The sequence below is a fragment of the Mus musculus genome, chromosome X (genome assembly GCF_000001635.26).
Source record: "Mus musculus strain C57BL/6J chromosome X, GRCm38.p6 C57BL/6J".
NCBI lineage: Eukaryota > Metazoa > Chordata > Mammalia > Rodentia > Muridae > Mus > Mus musculus.
This window is the reverse complement of record NC_000086.7, coordinates 42,877,156-42,899,640: the sequence shown is the minus strand read 5'-3', so window position 1 is coordinate 42,899,640 and position 22,485 is coordinate 42,877,156. Positions and strand designations below refer to the sequence as shown.

Here is a 22,485-nt window from a genome sequence, read left to right as displayed (position 1 = left end):
TTTGTTTGCAGTGGGGTAGGAATTCACTCTCAATGTTGTGATGGACAAATTTGTAGCATAGTTAACTGCTGTACTAACAAATGTATTTCTAGTTAGGGTTTTTTGTTTTGTTTTTTGTTTGTTTGTTTTGTTTTTCATCCCTAAACTTAAGTACTGTTGTTGGTGTGGAAAGAGTACACTTTTAGAAGAAATATTTGTAGTACTAACACAATCTTATTGATTGTGGTTACTGTAGTTAGCCATGTTCCTTTCAATTAAAGTTGTTATACTTTTTCTCATTAAAAGTCATACGTACTAATCTACAATAGCTTCTTAAATTACAGGTGCATAGTAATATGGCTACTGAGTCCTCAGGTACTAATTTCACCAAAGAAATATTATTTAAGAGCTTTCATAAAATTTAGTGCATAATGTCTTCCCAAAGATTCACAGAAACCAAACCATATATAACCTTATTTTCACAAGAAAGTTGGAAAGTGTATAGTTCTTGAGCTTGGGAGAGTAATTGTATACAGCCTTTGAAGGGAAAAATGTTGTTCTTCAGTCACTCTGATTAAAGTCACCCACACTTAATAGAAAATTGTATTGACTTTTCTGGATGACATTTTATTTTGACTGAATATTAATTTCTGTGCTTCGGTGGTTCTGCCAGTTTAAAATGTAAATATGTGCTTTTTGAAAACCTTATTCCAAGAATAGATTGGAGATCCTGATAAAAAAAATCTATCTAGGTATGTCATTAACAACTTTTTTTCAGGTTTAACCTGAAATTTCATTTCCCAACTGAAGCAGAATTATTCACTAAGATATACCAAATATGATTCTGAGAAGTGAATAAAAAGATTTAAATTTTTTCATAACTGTAAATAACAAAGCATGCTTGGTTGGTTCCTATTTTTCAAAGTGTTAACAGATCCAAGACTTCCCATATACAGTTTTTCTAGGAGCTATAATACAAGAGGATGAAAGCAAGTAAACAGATAACTTTTGAAGAACTATTACTATTATGCCAGCAATAAAGAGACATGGCCTTTGATGGCCTCCATGATTCTTGCTTAGAAATCCTCATCAAGCAATCTATATTCTATTAAACATGGATATTTTCCTGTGTCATATATATTTCTTGCATATCATGTTTCACGCAATGCTTCCATTGTATGTTTATTTAGTTTACAATGACCTTTAATGAGAAATACTTTTGTTGAGATGGAAGGATAAGGACAAATTGCAATTCCAATAAATTTTATCATGAACTCATTCACAATAAGAAATAGGAATCAGAAAGATGACTTATCATGAAGAGACATAAGAGTTAAATGTCCTGAACCCATCTTATTGGAGGAGAGAACTTTATCCTACAAGTTGTCCTATGACCTTCACATACATAACATGACATGTGTGTCCACACACAAACACACAAACACAGTAAATAAGTGTTCAAAAGAAAAGATACAAATAAGGAGTAATCTGAGATGTTCCAGTACCATAAAGACCCTTCAAAATGTTATTGCTGAATTATGAAATCAACTTGGTGTTATATGTGTTAGTTTCTATTCACTTTATTATAGGAAAGTAATGTTTTTACATGTAAGATAGAACCCTTACTACAAATAAATCCAGATCATATGAGACTGTTTTAATGACAAGTTCACATTATGTTTAAGTCTATATTTCTATTTAAATTTATATGATATAAGATTTCATACTTATGTCAGAAATTTTATTATATAATCTTAGACTCAGTGGTTTACCTTTTTCATTTTCTTAGTAGTCATTTCAGGGGATGATATTTTATATAGAATGTGATTTTAACGTAACAGACGGTAACAGCCTACAATAGTTATGAGCATAGATTTTAAACTTTCTGCTGCTTACTATACCTCTTGCCATGAGTGAATAATTAAATCTGTTCAGACCTCTATTTGCTAATGGATTATGAGGAGACATAAATGAATGAATAAAAATTAAATTAATCAAAACAGGAAATATATGAAGGAAGACATTACAATGGTAAAATAATAATACAATTCTAATTTTCACTTATTATTTTTGTTCCTGGGTCCAAATAGTTAAGCATATTGCTCATTGTTCATTTATGTTTAATGACAGGGCAAACTCATAAAACATGTTTTTTTTTAATATTAGCCTTCACTTTCTTTTTAGCATACAAGTAAATGGTCTAGTTTACTAAATGAACTGGCCTGCCTGTTTTAAAATTTAAATAGCTATACCATGTTATGTCTTGCAATGGTGAGTAAAACTAAATAGTTTGATTGGTTAAGAGGTATCTTTTGAAAATATTTACTGTGATGTTTTCTAATTTTATCCAAAATGCTAACCTCATACAAAGAATGGGTTCAAAAGAAGATTTCTTACAGTGAATGTTGTGACTTTCTTCTTGACCTTCGATAAATTAGGGAATGCATCTGCCTAAAGTTGGGTGTTATATAGCTCAATGGTGACATGCTTGCCTAGCATGCTTGAGACCTTAGGTTCAAAACCAAGTACAAAAAAAGAAAACCTGTCTTCCTGGATTTATCTTATTACTGCCCTAATGCTGACCATCTCAGGAAAGTAACGTAAGAATTCATAAACACACATTCAGGTGAAAGATGCCACATAAGAACTATATTATATAAGATGATTTTTAAATGGCTTTCTGTGGTTGGAATAAAACACTATTATACTTCAAAATATGAAACCATTTCACCCTCCACTCTTTTGGGGCCTGTAAGAGTTGTCTTTTTTTTCAATCCCTTTTGCATTTGCTGTATAACACAAGAAAATCTTTCACCGAAACTATTACTGCTTTCTGTTTCCCATGCAAATTCCTTTCTGCTATTTCATTTTCCTCTATTATCCATTATACATAACCTTTACATACTAATGACTGTATGCTGGGTTGTCCTCAATCCACCAGGGAAAATCACATCAATATCAATGGGACATCAATAGGTGTTCTGTGCATAATGCCTCTGTAAGTGGTCATTGGAAAGCAGTAGAAATCGAGTATGTGAAAAGCCAGAGTTGAGGTGTTCAGCCAAGCAGCTATAGCCTCACATCTACCCACTATACCTTTTAAGTCAGCAAGAAAATAATTCCTTTGAATAAGTTTTGAAGTCTTAAAATTTGGTAAAGAGAGCTATGGAGAGCTACTGATTATATGAAGATATCATGGAAAGGTTATTGTCAGGACTTTCTCATAAATCTGAAATATATTCCATCTGAATCAAAAAATATGTCCTTATGCTTCATCCTCTCTGATATTGTGGCATGAGTGATGTATCAGTGCCAGTCAGAAGCACATTTGCTTGAATTTACAAATAAGCCATATGAAGTAGTAGTCAGGAAGACAGATGACCATATGCAAGGCATCAAGAGAAGGCGAGGTTAAGGTACTACATCAATGGCTTGAAGGGCACAAACACGGCTTCTCTGCAATCTTTGATGTTTTGATCAAATTTCTACAGAGTCAGCAATTTCAATAAGCAAGAATAGAAACTCACAGGCAATAGGAAATCATGAATACATTGTAACAGGGGTCAAATGGCTGCTGCATTGAACAAATCCAGGGAAAAAATTCAAGCTTTCAGACCCAGTATCATCAGTTAATGACATGGATGATTCTTTTGATTTTGCCATGAAATAGTAATGATTCATGCCACCTTTAAGAGATTCAGCTAGTGTCCAAACTGTAGATATTAAAACATTAAAATCTATAAATGATGGCATGAAACACTATATAGCCCAATATGTAATGTTAATCAGATGGATATTAGCAATATAGAATTAGAAAAGGGTAAACTCTTCAGTTTGTTTCTGTGAACTATAGTTATGAATAAAAACCATTCTAGGGAGTCAAAGACCTACTTCATATTTTTCTCCACAGCAGAATTTGAGTAACACCTTATTTTTGTGCTTTCTTTTGCCTCCTTTGTACTTGCCCGAATTGCCCTAATTTCTATGACTATCATTATGGTGCAATAAGAACGTAAGTCATGGAGAGTGAGATGTGGTCCATTTGCCCACAATTTGTAGGCCAAAATTTCTATACCTCACTAGAAGCAAACAATTAGATGGGACATGGAATGTCCTGGTTTTGTAAAAATCCAAGATCATCTATTGCTTTAATGTAGAAAATTAAAAATGGAGAAACTTTCCCATGAAATTTAAACATAAAATGACCCTTCATATAGTATTTTTAAATATTTTATTTTTACCAAAATCATTGATATAACTGCTTATCTGAAAAAATGAAATGTGGATGATACATCCATGAGAATTTCCTTTATAATTGAATCATAGCATGCAAAACACCCATGATAATGCTTAGAAGTTCTACATAAAGTTCTACATAATTGGTGTTTACTATTAGTGGAGCTGAACTAATATGAGCATTATTAATTTGAACTGAGGTTAGTATAATGAACATTAATTTACCCTAACCTGACAGGACCTTGTTTTCTTTCTTTCCTATGTCTTCTAAAACATTGTCTGAATAACTGTCACACAGGAATAATTTTATTCATGTATTTGTGTGTTTGTGTATATTTGTGGTCATGTTTGTATCTGCATGTGTGTAAAGTACATGTTAAGTAGAAATTATTTCACATGGAAGGATACATACTCACCCTACTAAGTACTTCATAGGCTAAAGAGAAGCTTAAAATTGGACTCTGACACAGATAAGCACCCAGCAGAGGGCATAGTAAAAGAGGTATGGAGAGTAGTTTGGAAATTTAGAACTTTTATAGGCTTAAGAAACTTTACTATGGCAAAAGTCAATTAGGGAAAATTCAGATGAAATATTTCTCAAGAAATATATGGACTTCAAAGAATTTCTCCACATCTATATATACACCCAAATATACACACACACATGTGACATGTGGATATTTTTAGACTTATATCACATATGTTGCTAAGCTATCATTCTCTGAAATGAATAATAATGAACTATATTAGAGCAATGGTTTTAAACAGATGACATGCTAAGGCATTTTATACTCCCGAAATGGGACTACATTTTCATCTAGAGCATCCAGAATTGGAAGGGCTAACATAGCCAAGCAAATATCGGATTTATTACAGTAACCACTAAGAGGTTACTAAGAGGTTAACAATGTGAGCTTAGCCATTTGGGCTTCTGCTCTACTCCTTCTTCAGAATGGTGAATATATGTGTGTATCAGAGAAGACAAATATATAAGAATACCTGAAAAAGCAGTAAAAATAAAGGATACAGGAGTCCTATAGGAAGTAAGGGTGATGAATAGAAGCAGATCATGAGAGCAATTAGTCCAAAAGCAAATGAGAATTTAGAGGTTTGTAGTTAAGGCAAGAAAGCTATTTTAGTAGATTTACACTAGAAAACTCACCTAATGACCCTACTAAAGTTGGGTTTAGCAGACAAGATGAAAGTTGAGGTCATGAAGACAAATAGAAGAGTACAGTATTAATGCATGTCAATCATAGTGAGAGCATAAACTTCTGGGAGTAAAGAGAGTGGCACTAAGAAGTATTTAGAAGATAAAACATATTTAACATATGTGATGGGAAAGCTGAATTAGATTAGGTTGTAGTGCTTTTATAACACCAAGATAAAACATGGAAGGAAGACATAAAAAATAAATACAAATGATCATAAAAGACTATTATAAAAATATGTACCAATAAATTGAATAACATAGAAGAAACAGATAAGTCCCTTAATAAGTACAACCTACCAGTACTGAGTTATGAATCACAGAATATCTTAACAGACCAATGCCAAATATGAAGGCTGTGTTACTAGTACTCTCTCAACAAAGTAGAGCCGAAGACAAAGTAGCTTTATGGCTAAACTCTACAAATATTTGAAGAAGAAATAGAATGGAGTCTTCTTATAACATTTAAAAATTTATGAGGAAAAATGCTTAGAATTCCATTCCAGTCCAGCATCATGCTACTACCAAAGCCAAGCACTGAAACTAAAAAGGAAAGAAATGTTATTAATGGGGAAAGGCAGATGAAAATCATATTGAAGCATCCACATACTCCAATTAAATTGCTGCTATCTCAAAGACTGGAGATAACAAGTACTTGTGAGGATGTAGGAAATAAGAAATTTTCACATTGTTAAATGGAATGTAAGTTTCTACAACTACTATGGAAATTGATGTAAAGAGATTTCAAAACCCTGAGAAGTGGCACCTACTTCCACTATTCCGGGGTATGTACTAGAAGAAATCAAATCGGTAAGTCCTGGATACCAGGAAAGCAAGAGGCTCCCAGGACCCAACAGGAATGAGATTAGCTGAAATGCCCAACAAAAGGGAGTGAGAATCTGTAGAGATCATATCCATAGGTTAAGCAAGGTCCCTAGTTGCGGGGTGGGGCCAACCACCCATCTCCAAAATCTTAGCCCAGAATTGTTCCTGTTTAAAGGAAATACAGGGACAAATGTGGAGCAGAGCCTGAAGGAAAAGCCATCCAGAGGCTGCCCCAACTGGGGATACATACTATATACAGACACCAAACCCAGACATTATTGTTGATGCCAAGAATTGCCTGCTGATAGGAGCCTGATACAGCCGTCTCAGAAGCTCTGCCAGAGCCTGACATATACAGATGTGGGTGCTTGCAGCCAACCTTTGGACTGAACAAGAGAATCCCAATGGAGGACTTAGGGAAATGTCTAAAGGAGCTGAAGGGGTTTGCAACCCCATAGGAAGAACAACAATATCAACTAACCAGATGCCCCCAGATCTCCCAGGGACTAAACCACTGACCAAAGAGTACATAGGGAGGGACCCATGGCTCCAGTTGCATATGTAGCAGAGGATAGCCTTGTCGGGCATCGATGGGAGGAGAGGCCCTTGGTCCTGTGAAGGCTTGATGCCCCAGTATAGGGGAATGCCAGGGTGGTGAGGTAGGAATGGTTGGGTAGGTGAGGGAGCACCCTCATAGAAGCAGGTAGAGGGGATGAGAGAGGGGGTTTGTGGAGGGGAAACTTGGAAAGGGGATAACATTTGAAATGTAAATAAATAAAATATCCAATAAATAAAGAAATATTTGTTCCATTCTGACTGAATGGATAAAATGTTACATGTAGAAAATGAAGTGCTATTCAGCCATAAAAGAAGAAATTATAATTTTTTTTGCAACAAATGAGTGATCCTAGAGAATATTTTACTAAGCAAAATAAGAAATACTCAGAAAGATGCATACGTCATGGACTCATTCATGTGGAATATTGAGTGGTATCAAAATAATAAACTGTGAAATGAGAGAAGGTTGCAGATATGTTGTTCACAGTATACAAAATTTTAAGAGTATGATAGGAGTAATACATTTGGCAAGATTATGCCACAAATTTAAAAACACATTGTACGCATGAAATATGCAAATGCACCAACCCATAACCACAGAAGAGATAAATGTATGAGATAATGTATATGCTAAGTAGCCACATTGAGTAATTTTGAGGGGACAATCATATTGTACACCATAAAAATTTCTATCCTCTTTTTTTCTTAAAGAAGACATTATAAAGAAGAAAGAACTTTCAGGATAAAAAGAGAGATGGCTATAAAGACACCTAGTATATTATTTATCCACTACTGAATAATTGGAAATTCCTACTTTAAGAGATGCCAAGATACTAGGAGAAGAATAAGAGGTAAAAGAAGATGAAATCTGGTGCTCCAGGGAACACTGATATTCCAGAGGGCTTAAAAGTGAATCTGATAAGTTAACTAAGAAGAAGTAACCTGAAAGATTGCAAGAAAGCCATTAGAATTACAATTCTCCATAGGTGGTCTGAGGATCACCAGAGAGACTCAGGATCTCTATCAGGATTCCTGTCAGGAATTCATAAACTAAATCATATTCATTGTGACAAAATCAAGTATTTATCCTTCTCAACACAATTCTCTCAGTAGACAGTGTCATTTTCCAGAATCCATCTGACATGTAACACTGCAAAAGTTCAGGGAGAAATGGATATGGGGGTGTAACTTTCTTTTATAAGCAAGTCATTAATGATTTTCAAATGTGCAGAGCAATTGCAGTCTTCTCATTAATTGTATGAATTAAAACGATATTTATTTACTTTATATCTCAATCACAGCTTTTCCTCACTCCTCTCCTTCCAGTCCATCCCTCTCACCACCGCCCCCCCCCATTCTCCCCTTCCATTCTCTGAAGAAAAACAGAAAGCCTCCCATGGACATCAATCCTCCTCGGCATATCAATTTGCAGTAGGAATAGATGCATCCTCTCTAACTGAGCCCAGACAAGGTAGCCCAGTTAGGGGAAAGGGAGTCCAAAGGCAGGCAACAAAGTTACAGACAGCCCCTGCTCCAGCTGTTAATGGTCCAACATGAAAGCCAAGCGGCACATCTGTTACATATATGTAGAGGGTCTATGTTCCTACCATGCTTGCTCTTTGGTTAGTGGTTCAGTCTCTGTGAGTCCCTATTGACCTAGGTTAAGTTATTCTGTAGATCTTCTTGTGCTATCCTTGACCCATCTTGCTCCTTCAATCCTTTCTCCTGCTCTTCCACAAGAATGCCCTAGCCCTAACTCATGTTTGGCTGCGGATCTCTGCATTCATTTCTGTCAGCTACTGGGTGAAGCCTCTGAGAGGACAGTTATGATAGTTTCCTGTCTGCAAGTATAGGAGAATGTCATTAATAGTGTCAGTTGTGGGTTCTTTCTCTCTCATGTCATGGGTCTCAGTCTGTTCCTTCTTTATCCCTGCACATCTGGTAAGCAGGGTATTTGTGGTTCCAAGGTTTTATGGCTGAGTTATTGTACCCCTCCCACCATTATAAGTCTTGCCTGGTTACAGAAGGTGGGCATTTCAGGTTCTATATTCCCTTTTGCTATGAGTCTTAGCTAAGGTCACCCTCATAGGTTCTTTGGAGTTTCTCTTGTTTCTAGTTCATTCAAAAGATGCCCCCACGGCCAATTCCAGTTTGCTCTCTCCATTCTTTCTGAGTTTTTTAAAAATTTAATTATCATAAAGTATGACATTTATGTCAAATGTAATGGTTTATACTTATTGTTCAATAAGTCAATAAACACTTTCAAATTATCAGTTACTCTAACTGTGTCTAATACAATAAACATCAACAGACATAATACATCAGTGAAAGGTCCTTAACATTTTCAGTAAGTTATTGCTTAAAATTAGAGCCAAAATTGCTTCTGACACTAAAATATTTGTAAAATGCCATAGTAAATAAAAGAAGTTCCAAAGGTGTGATTAAAGGACTGAATGATTTCTTAGTGTTTGTATCAATATAGAGAGGATTACACAACAAATACAAGAAGAAGAAAGCAGATCAGACTAAAGGCAAACTTAGTGGGGAGTTACATACAAAAAGAGGACTATATCAGAGTCTTAGATATAAAACTTGAGGTGCCATATATGGTTACCCAATTTATTTTAGACTTAATTAAAACACTTTCCATATGATTAACTTGTTTTGTTAAGGAATGCACTTTGACTCCATATGACTTCACAATGTAGTCTTTCTTGAATGTAGCATTAAATAGTGTTATATTGATGTACACAGAGCAGTTAAATAACAATACTACCTGCAAATCCATATCACAGTATAGATTCTAAAGAATTTTTCTCTTGGTTCCTTCACTTCTGTCTATAGGACAATAATGAATAAGTTAAGAGGGTGCCAGGTGACCCACCGGGATTTTCTTCTGATTAAAATCTCATCAGAGTCTTGCCAATCTAGTTATTGCAAACATTATAAAACATGTTGTAGCTGACTTTTAAAGAAATTGACTACCACGAGAGTTCCTAATGATTGGCTTTACAGTTGCCAGATACTGGTTTGAATGTGATAACAGGAAAATTTAACTGCTAGCGAATGCACATAACTTTGTACTTTGTAAAGGACATTTGATTCTATTTCATTTCTTCCTGATAAAGGGAACCTGGTGTTCAAATCAAATAATCCAGACACTACAGGTTAGCATAGGTGCATAGAACCCAGAAGGTAAAAGTTAAACTAGTTGTATATCTGCCAGAAACCAATACAAAGGTAGTTTGGACAGCAAGCATTCTGTGCTGCCGTAAAACCTGTTTCAGAAGACATATACTCTGCACAGCAATAGTCTTATGTTTTGTCAAATCAAGTAGCTTATCTGTTGTTGTTGTTGCAGACAAGGCTCTTATTCCAGTTTTTTGCTTACTTCATTTAATGAATAATCTAGATTCTCTTTAATCTTGGAAGTTAGATTTTCATTAAACATACATATTAGCATTCAAATAACAACAGTAAATAGTTTTGTTTCTGTATACAATATACCTGAAAATACTTTACAGAATTAAGTCATAAAAATGTTGGGATTAGGTCAAACAATATCAAACAGAAAAACATAGAAAGGAATTGTTTTACTCAAAGGAGGAAACCAAATTAATATCATTTTTATAATGTATAAAAAGTAGGTGATGGAGAGATGCCAACTGTCAAGAAACTAGAGTCACTTTCTGACTCTTTCTGGGAGCATAAGATATGAAGTTGAGGACATGGTGGGTCATCTAGAATGAAATTCCAGATTTCCCTGGGTCTTCCAGTAGGAGCTGTGATCAACTGTGCTGACATATGTATAATCTCTGTGAAGGGAATCAAGGGATGCCTGAACAGACTTCTTACTGCTGGTGTGGGCAACATGGTGATGTTAAGAAAGGCAAACCAGAAGTAAGAAAAAAGATCCATCCAGCAGTGGTAATTTGACAACAAAAGTTACATTGAAGAAAAGATGGGGTGTTTCTTTGATTTGAAAATGATGCAAGGGTTACAGTAAACAATAATGGTGAGATGAAAGATTCTGCTATCACAGGTCCAGTTGCAAAGGAGTGTGAAGACTTGTGGCAAGTATTGCATCCAATGCAGACAGAATTGCATGGTTTTCCAGTTTATTTGTAAAATAAATTCATTAAAAAGTGTTTGCTTTATACACAAGCTGCTCTGAGACCCCTGGCACATATGTTGAAGAAGACTGCTTTGTCTGGCCTCAGTGGCAGAGGATGAGCCTAATGCCTTATGAAAGGGAGATGTCGTGGAGGGGTGTTGGAGGGTGGGAAGGGGGAGCACACACTCAGAGGTGAAGGGTAGGAGGATGGGTGAAGAACTCTGGGAGGAGGGACCAGGTTGGGGAGACAAAATTTGTGATGTAAAGAAAGTAAAATAATTAATTTTTTAAAAAATATGCACAGCCTATTGACAGAAAACATAAAAAATAGTCTTTGCTCAAAAAAAAAGGAAGGAAGGAAGGAAGGAAGGAAGGAAGGAAGGAAGGAAGGAAGGAAGGACACTAGAATCAAATAGGCAGGGAACTGGTCATAAGCTACCCCTGAAGATAACAAAATCTGCTGATACTCCAGGCCACTTTATACAGTCATATAGTGTTTTCATATGAAATACTTCCATTGCTTTTAAATATATATATATTTATATTAGTACATTGTAGATGTCTTCAGAAACACCAGAAGAGGTCATCAGATAGTTGTGAGCTACCATGTGGTTGATGGGAACTGAAATCAGGACCTCTGACAGAGCAGTTAGTACTCATAACCACTGAGCCATGTCTCCAGTCCCTTCACCCCCCATTACTTTTAATATAATGTAAACGGTGTCTGTAATGTTGTTACCATGTATTGCTTAGAGAACATAAGAAAAAACATCTTTATATGTTTAAAACAATTTATTCTTTTTGAAGACTTTTCTACCCATAGTTACTTAAATCCACAGATACCAAACCTATAAATAAGGAGGTTTAGCTAGGACTGTACTAGAAATGAATATAGAAATATTTAAATACATTGGCTTTTTCTAAAAGGAGACAGTGTCCTACTTCTACATACAAGATCCTCAGGAATGAAATGCTTTGAAGCTGTCAAAGAGTTTGTGAATTTTCCCACTAACTGGCATGGAGCCAAATCAAGTCTTTAACTTATTTTGTTTTACACACACACACACACACACACACACATACATACATAATCAAGGTGTGGCCTCAGAAAGTTTACGTAAGAAACTTGCCAGTTGCTTTTTGAACCTAATTGAATCATTTGTTACTTTGGGTGTTCAGTTTTAATACTGGGAGCAATACAGTAAAGCATTTCATGTTCGTGGTATTTCTTTAGGTTATAGTAACACTTGCATACACATCAAAATGTAGGATATTGTAGAGATAGTATTCCTTAAGGTTTACCAGCATATGAGGTTGTGGGAGTATCTGGAAGCCAAATGGAACAAATGGATTCTTTCTTTGTCGAGCCTAAAATACAGACTGTTTCAAGACTGAACAAAACCCAAACAAGCCCTTCGTTTCATTGCTTTCTCCTTCTATCTTTTGTACATTTTTAGTTTGCTTTCCCTGTCCAAGGCTTTCCTGTGGATTAGTCAGCATAAACACCTCATAGCTGAAAGGCAAAACCTTATTCTTCAAATCAATGAAATAGTAAGCATAAAAAACCATCAGCATCTAATGAGATGACCATGTGGATTTTTCCTTTGAGTTTGTTTATATAGTGGATACATTGATAGACTTACTTATATTGAACCATCCCTTCATCCCTGGATGAATGGTGAATGATTATTTTGATGTGTTCTTGGATTCAGTTAGCAAAAAAAAAATATTGAGTATTTTTCATCAATATCCATAAGGGAAATCTAACATTGCACATGGAGGGACCCTATGACTCCAGCTGCATATGTAGCAGAGGATGGCTTTATCTGACATCAATGGGAGGGAAGGCCCTTGGTCCTATGGAGGCTCAATACCCCAGTGTAGGGGATGCCAGGGTGGTGAGGTGGGAGTGGGTGGGTGGGGAGCATCCTCCTAGAGGCAAGGGAAGGAGGGATGGGATAGGGGACTTGCAGAGGGGAAACCAGGAAGGGAGAGAAAATTTGAAATGTAAACGAATAAAATAACCAATAAAAAAAACCACCAGTGAAGAAGCAATAAGGACTGAATTGTTAACTGAACTTTAAAAACTGATAAAATGAAAAAATAAATCCAATGCTAGGGATATCCATTTTCCTAAAAATCAAAAAACCATAACTAATCATTAGCATACATGAAAAACTGAACAATATAGTCCTGTTTAATAAATAATTACAGTATACATGTGTTTTGTGATTTGAATAATTAGGGAAAATATTTAGATTGATCACAGACTCTCTTAGTAGCAACACTGATAATGAGACTGATGTAATGCTTTGTTATTTCAGCCTGTTAGCTCTCTTCCATCCAGGACTAAAGCCCATGATCTCATTTGCCTTTTATGTCCCACCCCTCTTCCTGTCAAATGAAATTCAGACTGAGAGCTAATGAACTGAGAAGGTGCTGAATTTTGTACAATTATGTCAAAAATGTTTGAAGTTAAGACAAAAATGTTACAATAATATGATTTATATACAGATTTTGATTTCTGTTTTTGCCAGTCACTATTCAGGAATTTTTCCCCTGTGCCCATATCTTCGAGGCTTTTCCCCACTTTCTCCTCTATAAATTTCAGTGTCTCTGTTTTTTTAAATTTTTTATTAGATATTTTCTTTATTTACATTTCAAACGCTATCACAAAAGTCCCCTATACCCCTCACCGCCCCGCTCCCCTACCCATTCACTCCCATGTCTTGGCCCTGGCGTTCCCCTGTACTGGGGCATATAAAGTTTGCTAGACAAAAGGGCCTACTAGGCCATCTTCTGCTACATATGCAGCTAGAGACACGAGCTCTGGAGGTACTGATTAGTTCATATTGTTGTTCCACCTATAGGGTTGCAGACCTCTTCAGCTCTTGGGTACTTTCTCCAGCTCCTAAATTGGGGACCCTGTGTTCCATCATATAGATGACTGTGAGCATCCACTTCTGTATTTGCCAGGCACTGGCAAAGCCTCACAGGAGACAGCTACATCAGGGTCCTTTCAGCAAAATCTTGCTGGAATATGCAATACTGTCTGCATTTGGTGGCTGATTATGGGATGGACCCCCAAGTGAGCTAGTCTCTGGATGGTCCATCCTTTCATCTTAGCTCCAAACTTTGTCTCTGCAACTCCTTCCATCGATATTTTATTCCCTATACTAGGGAGGAATGAAGTATCCACGCGTTGGTCTTCCTTCTTGATTTTCTTGTGTTTTGGAAGTTGTATCTTGGGTATTCTAGGTTTCTGGGCTAATATCCACTTATCAGTGAGTGCATATCAAGTGATTTCTTTTGTTATTGGGTTACCTCACTCAGGATTATATACTCCAGATACATTCATTTGCCAAGAATTGTATAAATTCGTTGTTTTTAATAGCTGAGTAGTACTCCATTGTGTAAATGTACCACATTTTGTGTATCCATTTCTCTGTTGAGGGACATTTGGGTTCTTTCCACCTTCTGGCTATTATAAATAGGACTGCTATGAACATAGTGGAGCATGTGTCCTTATTACCAGTTGAAACATCTTCTGGGTATATGCCCAGGAGAGTTATTGCTGGATCTACCCACAGTACTATGTCCAGTTTTCTGAGGAACCACCAGATTGATTTCCAGAGTGGTTGTACCAGCTTGTAATTCCACCAGCAATAAAGGAATGTTCCTCTTTCTCCACATTCTTGCCAGCATCTGCTGTCACCTGAATTTTTTATCTTTGGCATTCAAACTGGTGTGAGGTAGAATCTCAGGGTTGTTTTGATTTGCATTTCCCTGATGATTATGGATGTTGAACATTTTTTCAAGTGCTTCTCAGCCCTTCAGTATTCTTCAGTTGACAATTCTTTGTTTAGCTCTGTACCCCATTTTTAATTCATTTCTGGGTCTTCAATTCTATTCCATTGATCACCTGTCTGTCCCTGTACCAGTACCATGCAGTGTTTATCACAATTGCTCTGTAGTACAGATTGAGGTCAAGCATGGTGATTCCCCAGGAGGTACTTTTATTGTTGAGAATAGTTTTTGCTATCCTAGGTTTTTTGTTTTCCAGATGAATTAGCAAATTGCCCTTTCTAACTCAGTGAAGAAATGAGTTGGAATTTTGATGTGGATTACATTAAATCTGTAGATTGCTTTCGGCAGGATAGCCATTTTGACTCTATTAATCCTGCCAATCCATGAGCATGGGAGTTCTTTCCATCTTCTGAGATCTTCTTTAATTTTTTTCTTCAGAGACTTGAAGTTCTTGTCATACAGATCTTTCACTTCCTTAGTTAGAGTCACACCAAGGTATTTTCTATTATTTGTTACTATTGTGAAGGTTGTTGTTTCCCTAATTTCTTTCTCATCCTGTTTATCCTCTGTGTAGAGAAAGGCCAGGGATTTGTTTGGGTAAATTTTATATCCAGCCACTGTGCTGAAGCTGTTTATCAGGTTTAAGAGTTCTCCGGTGGAATTTTTAGGGTCACTTATATATACTATCATATCATCTGCAAAAAGTGATATTTTGACTTCTTCCTTTCCAATTTGTATCCCCTTGATCTCCTTTTGTTATTGAATTCCTCAGGCTAGGACTTTAAGTACTATAATGAATAGGTAGGGAGAAAGTGGGCAGCCTTGTCTAGTCCCTGATTTTAGTGGGATTGCTTCCAGCTTCTCTCCATTTCCTTTGATGTTGGCTACTGGTTTGCTGTAAATTGCTCTTATTATGTATAGGCATGGACCTTGAATTCCTGATCTTTCCATGACTTTTATCATGAAGGGGTGTTGGATTATGTCAAATGCTTTCTCAGCATCTAAAGAGATGATTATGTGGTTTTTGCCTTTGAGTTTGTTTATATAGTGGATTACATTGATGAATATCCATATATTGAACCATCCCTGCATCCCTGGGATGAAGCCTACTTGGTCATGATGGATGATCATTTTGATGTGTTCTTGGATTCAGTTTGAGAGGATATTATTGAGCATTTTTCATCAATATTCATAAGGGAAATTGATCTGAAGTTCTCTTTCTTTGTTGGATCTTTGTGTAGTTTAGGTATCAGAGTAATTGTGGCTTCATAGAATGAATTGGGTAGAGTACCTTCTGTTTCTATTTTATGGAATAGTTTGAGAAGAGTTGGAATTAGGTCAGCTTTCAAGGTCTGATAGAACTCTGCACTAAACCCATCTGGTCCAAGGTCTAATAGAACTATGCACTAAACCCATCCGGTACTGTTTTTCTGTTTTTTGTTTGTTTGTTTGTTTGTTTGTTTTTGTTTTTGTTTGGGTTTTTTTGGGGTTTTTGGGGGGTTTTTTTTGGGGGGGTTGAGAGACTATTAATGACTGCTTCTATTTCTTTAGGGGATATGGGACTGTTTACATCATTAACTTGATCCTGATTTAACTTTGGTACCTGGTATCTGTCTAGGATGTTGTCCATTTCACCCAGGTTTTCCAGTTTTGTTGAATATCGCCTTTTGTAGTAGGATCTGATGATGTTTTGGATTTCCTCAGGTTCTGTTGTTATGTCTCCTTTTTCATTTCTGATTTTGTTAATTAGAATACTGTCCCTGTGTCCTCTAGTTAGTCCGGCTAAGGGTTTATCTATCTTGTTGATTTTCTCAAAGAACCAGCTCCTCGTTTGCTTGATTCTTTGAATAGTTCTTTTTGTTTCCACTTGGTTAATTTCAGCTCTGAGTTTGATTATTTCCTGCTGTCTACTCCTCTTGGGAGAATTTGCTTCCTTTCTTTCTAGAGCTTCTAGGTGTGCAATCAAGCTGCTAGGGTATGCTCTCTCCAGTTTCTTTTTGGAGGCACTCAGGGCTATGAGATTTCCTTAGGACTGCTTTCATTGTGTCCCATAAGTTTGGGTATGTTGTGGCTTCATTTTCATTAAACTCTAAAAGGTCTTTAATTTCTTTCTTTATGTCTTCCTTGACCAAGGTGTCATTGCGTAGTGTTGTTCAGTTTCCACGCGAATGATGGCTTTCTATTATTTATGCTGTTATTGAAGATCAGCCTTAATCCGTGGTGATCTGATAGGATGCATGGGATAATTTCAATATTTTTGTATTTGTTGAGTCCTGTTTTGTGACCAATTTATGGTGAATTTTGGAGGAGGTACCATGTGGCGCTGAGAAGAAGGTATATCCTTTTGTTTTAGGATAAAATGTTCTGTAGATATCTGTCAGATCCATTTCTTTCATAACTTCTGTTTGTGTCCATGTGTACTCTGTTTAGTTTCTGTTTCCAGGATCTGTCCATTGGTCAGAGTGGGTTGTTGAAGTCTCCCACTATTAATGTGTGAGGTGCAATGTGTGCTTTGAGCTTTACTAAAGTTTCTTTAATGGATGTGGCTGCCCTTGCATTTGGAGCATAGATATTTAGAATTGAGAGTTCGTTTTGGTAGATTTTACATTTGATGAGTATGAAGTGCTCCTCCTTGTCTTTTTTGATAACTTTGTGTTGGAAGTCAACTTTATTTGATATTAGAATGGCTAGTCAAACTTCTTTCTTTGGGCCATCTGCTTGGAAAATTGTTTTCCAGCCTTTTACTCTGAGGTAGTGTCTGTCTTTATCCCTGAAATGGGTTTTCTGTAAGCAACAAAATGTTGGGTTCTGTTTGTGTAGCCACTCTGTTAGTATATATATTTTTAATTGGAGAATTGAGTCCATTGATGTTAAGAGAAATCAAAGAAAAGTAATTGTTGCTTCCTGTCATTTTTGTCTTTAAAGTTTGGAATCTTTTCTTGTGGCTGTCTTCTTTTAGTTTTGCTAAAGGATTACTTTCTTGCTTTTCCTAGGGTGTAGTTACCATCTTTCTGTTTGTGTTTCTCTTTATTATCCTTTGAAGGGCTGGATTCGTGGAAAGATACTGTTGAATTAGGTTTTGTCATGGAATACTTTGGTTTTCCATCTATGTTGATTGAGAATTTTGCTGGGTATAGTAGCCTGGGCTGGCATTTGTGTTCTCTTAGTGTCTGTGTAACATCTGTACAGGATCTTCTGGCTTTCATAGTCTTTGGTGAGAAGTCTGGAGTAATTCTAATAGGCCTGCCTTTATATGTTACTTGACCTTTTTCCCTTACTGCTTTTAATATTCTGTCGTTATTTAGTGTATTTGTTGTTCAGATTATTATGTGTCAGGAGGAATTTGTTTTCTGGTCCAAACTATTTGGAGTTCTGTAGGCTTCTTTTATGTTCATGGGCATCTCTTTCTTTAAGTATGGGAAGTTTTCTTCTACAATTTTGTTGAAGATATTTGCTGGCCCTTGAAGTTGAAAATCTTCATTCTCATCTACTCCTATTATCTGTAGGTTTGATCTTCTCATTGTGTCCTGGATTTCCTGGATGTTTTGAGTTAGGTTCTTTTTGCATTTTGCATTTTCTTTGATTGTGTCCATGTTCCCTATGGAATCTTCTGCACCTGAGATTCTCTCTTCCATCTCTTCTATTCTGTTGCTTATATGTATGGTTCCTGGTTTCTTTCCTTAGGGTTTCTATTTCCAGAGTTGTCTCTCTTTGAGTTTTCTTCATTGTTTCTACTTCCATTTTTAGATCTTGATTGGTTTTGTTCAATTCCATCCCCTGTTTGGTTGTGTTTTCCTGTAATTCTTTAAGGGATTTTTGTGTTTCTTCTACCTGCTTAGTAGTGTTTGCCTGTAGTTCTTTCAGGACTTCTACCTGTTTAGCAGTGTTCTCCTGTAATTCCTTGAGGGATTTTTGTGCTTCCTCTTCAAGGGCTTCTACCTGTTTAGCAGTGTTTTCCTGTATTTCTGTAATTGAGTTATTAATGCCCTTCTTAAAATCTTCTAGCACCATTATGAGATATGATTTTAAATCCACGTCTTGCTTTTCAGGTGTGTTGGGTATCCAGGACTCGTTGTAATGGGCGTCCTGGGTTCTGATTTCTGATGCCCAGTGTTCTTGATTTCTGTTAGTAAGATTCTTACGTTTGCCTTTTGCCATCTGAAAATCTCTGGTGTTAATGTTCAAGCTGTCTCTGGTTGGAACTTGATCCTCCTGTGATTCTGCTAGCCTCTGTCAGCACTCCTGGGAGTCCAACTCTCACCTGAGTTCCAGTGGCCAGAGCACTCTCTGCAGGCAAGCTCTCCTCTTGCAGGGCAGGTGTCCAGCAGTCTGGAGCTCTAATCCACCTCCCGAGTCCTGGTGTCAGAACCCTAGGCCAACTTTCTTCTTGCAAGGAATGTTCCCAGGTGTCTGGGTCTCAGCTCTGCCTCCTGGCTGAGAATGAAGGCCTGAAGGGACCTTGACCAAGAAGCTCTGTTGCTTCTATCACCCATGTGCTCTCAGGTAATCTGAGGTCCTGGGTGTGCTAGGGGTCCTGCGGTCTAGAGAGTCCTCTGGTGCCCTAGATGCCCTTGGCCGGGTTCACACAGAAGATTGCAGAGCTGGCCCCCACATGAATGGATCCTAGCCTCTGGTCGGGCAGGGTTCCTTTGTCCCTGTTTCTGCCAGCACAAGACCCTCTGTGATTCTTTGGAAGGGATGTTGCGTTCCACTCACTTGTGATTCCAAGGTGATCACAAGGTCCTGCAGCGTGGACCTTAGTGCTGGGCTAAGAAGTGTGTCTCTGGTTTTTTGTGGAGTTCTTTGATCCACTTAGACTTGAGCTCTGTACAAGGAGATAAGAATGGATCAATTTGCATTCTTCTACATGATAACCATCAGTTGAGCCAGCATCAACTCGGCGGACAGTCCCATGGTCCCCAGAGGACTCTCCATGGCCCAGGCATCCTAGCACACCCAGGATCTTAGGATCACTGGTGAGTGGAATGCAACATCTGTTCCAAACTAATTGTGAAGGCCCTGGGCCAGCAGAAGCAGCGACACAGGAAACCCACCCAACCAGAGGCTCAGGTGCCTTCCAATCAGTGCCAGCTCCAGGCCACCTTGGGCAAGAACTCGGGGAACAGCCCCATGGTCCATAGAGGACTCTCCACCTCCCAGGCATCCTAGCATGCCCAGGATCTTAGGATCACTGGTGAATGGAACACAACATCTGTTCTAACACAACTAGGACTGGGACCAGCAGGAGCAGGGACACAGGAGCCCTGCCCGACCAGTGGCTCTGGTTCCTTCTAGTCAGCACTGGTCTACCTTGGCTTTGAACACAGCTGACAGCACCAAGGTCCCCAAGGGAGTTACCAATTCCAGGTGCTCTAACATGTCCAGGATCTTAGGATTCTAGGTTCCCAGGATCCTAGAAGCTGGTCACATGAGGATCCCAGGTCTCAGAGGAAGCTTGACTGCCAAGAACTCTGACACACCCAGAATCTTAGGTTCACAGGATCATGGAATCACAGGATCACAGAGAAAGCTGGACTCTGAAGAGTTCTGACTCAACCAGGATTACAAGAAGGACAGGATCAAATCAGATATATTGAGGGCAGTAAGTACTTGAGACAATCAGATGGCAGGGATAAGAACAGAAGCAACAGAAACCAAGGTTACTTGGCATCATCAGAACCAAACTTTCCCACCATAGCAAGTCCTGGATACACCATCACACCAGAAAAGCAAGATATGGATCTAAAGTCACTTCTTATGATGATGATGATAGAGGACGATAAGAAGGAAATAAATAACTCCCTTAAAGAAATACAGGAGAACACATCCAAAAAGGTGAAAGTATTGAACAAAACCATTCAGGATCTAAAAATGGAAGTAGAAACAATAAAGAAATCATAAAGGGGGACGACTCTGAATATAGAAAACCTAGGAAAGAGGTCAGGAGCCATTGATGCAATCATAAGCAACAGAATACAGGAAATAGAAGAGAGAATCTCAGGTGCAAAAGAGTCCATAGAGAACATGAACACAGCAATCAAAGAAAATACAAAAGGATCCTAACCCAAAACATCCAGGAAATCCAGGACACAATTCGAAGACCAAACGTAAGGATAATAGGAGTACATGAGAATGAAGATTTTCAACTTAAAGGGCCAGCAAATATCTTCAACAAAATTATAGAAGAAAACTTCCCTAACCTAAAGAGCATACAAGAAGCCTACAGAACTCCAAATAGACTGGAGCAGAAAAGAAATTCCTCCCGCCACATGATAATCAAAACACCAAATGCACAAAACAAAGAAAGAATATTAAAAGCAGTAAGGAAAAAAGGTCAAGTAACATATAAAGGCAGACCTATTAGAATTACACCTGACTTTTCCGTAGAGACTATGAAAGCCAACTGAAGCTCCTTTCTCTGTGATAACTCCAACCTGTGTCAAGTTGACTCAAAACTAGCCAGTACAGTATCCTAATTAACAAAATCAGAAATGGAAAGGGAGATATAACAACAGAATCTGAGGAAATGCAAAATATCATCAGATCCTACTACAAAAGCCTATCCTCAAAAAAAAAAAAAAAAAAAAAAACAAAAAACAAAACTGGGAAACATGGATGAAATGGACATTTTTTTAGACAGATACCATGTACCAAAATAAAAGCAGGATCAGATTAACAATTCAAATACCCATATCCCCTAAAGAAATAGAAACATTTATTAATAGTCTCCCAACCAAAAAAAAAAAAAAATCCCAGGACCAAATGGGTTTAGTGCAGAGTTCTATGAGACCTTCAAAGAAGACCTAATTCCAATACTACTCAAACTATTCCACAAAATAGAAACAGGAGGTACTCTACCCAATTCATTCTATGATGCCACAATTACTCTGATACATATACCACACAAAGATCCAACAAAGAAAGAGAACTTCAGACCAATTTCCCTTATGAATATTTATGTAAAAATACTCAATAAATTCCTTACCAACAGAATCCAAGAACACATAAAAATGACCACCCATCATGATCAAGTGTGCTTCATTCCAGGGATGCAAGGATGGTTCAATATATAGAAATCCTTCAACAAAATCCACTATATAAACAAACTCAAATACAAAACCCACATGATCATCTCATTACATGCTGAGAAAGCTTTTGACCAAGTCTAAAACCTCTTCATGATAAAAGTCTTAGAAAGATCAGGAATTCAAGGTCCATACCTAAACATAATAAAAGCAATATACAGCAAACCCAACATCAAACTAAATGGAGAGAAACTAGAAGCAATCTCACTAAAATCAGGGACTAGACAAGGCTGCCCACTTTCTCCCTACCTATTCAATATAGTACTTGAAGTCCTAGCCAGAGCAATTTGACAACAAAAGGAGATCAAGGGGATACAAGTTGAAAAGGAAGAGGTCAAGTATCACTACTTGCAGATGATATGATAGTATATATAAGTGACACCAAAAATTCCACCGGGGAGAACTCTGAAACCTAATGAACAACTTCAGTGCAGTGGCTGGATATAAAATTATCTCAAACAAATCAGTGGCCTTTATCTACACAAAGGATAAACAGGCTGAAAAAGAGATTAGGGAAACAGCACCCTTCACAATAGTCACAAATACCTTGGTAAATAGTAAAATACTTTGGTGTGAATCTAACTAAGGAAGTGAAAGATCTGTATGACAAGAACTTCAAGTCTCTGAAGAAAGAAATTGAAGATCTCAGAAGATGGAAAGAACTCCAATGC

The 22,485-nt window shown here is 37.3% G+C and overlaps 1 protein-coding gene and 1 pseudogene across 8 annotated transcripts in view; both read left to right on the top strand.

Annotated features, from left to right (window-relative positions):
* The window catches only part of Tenm1 (teneurin transmembrane protein 1), a 901,303-nt gene that overhangs the window by 529,528 nt on the left and 349,290 nt on the right, over positions 1–22,485 (top strand). The gene's annotated exons all lie outside the window — the stretch shown is intronic.
* On the top strand, positions 336–11,258 carry Gm14578 (annotated as a pseudogene).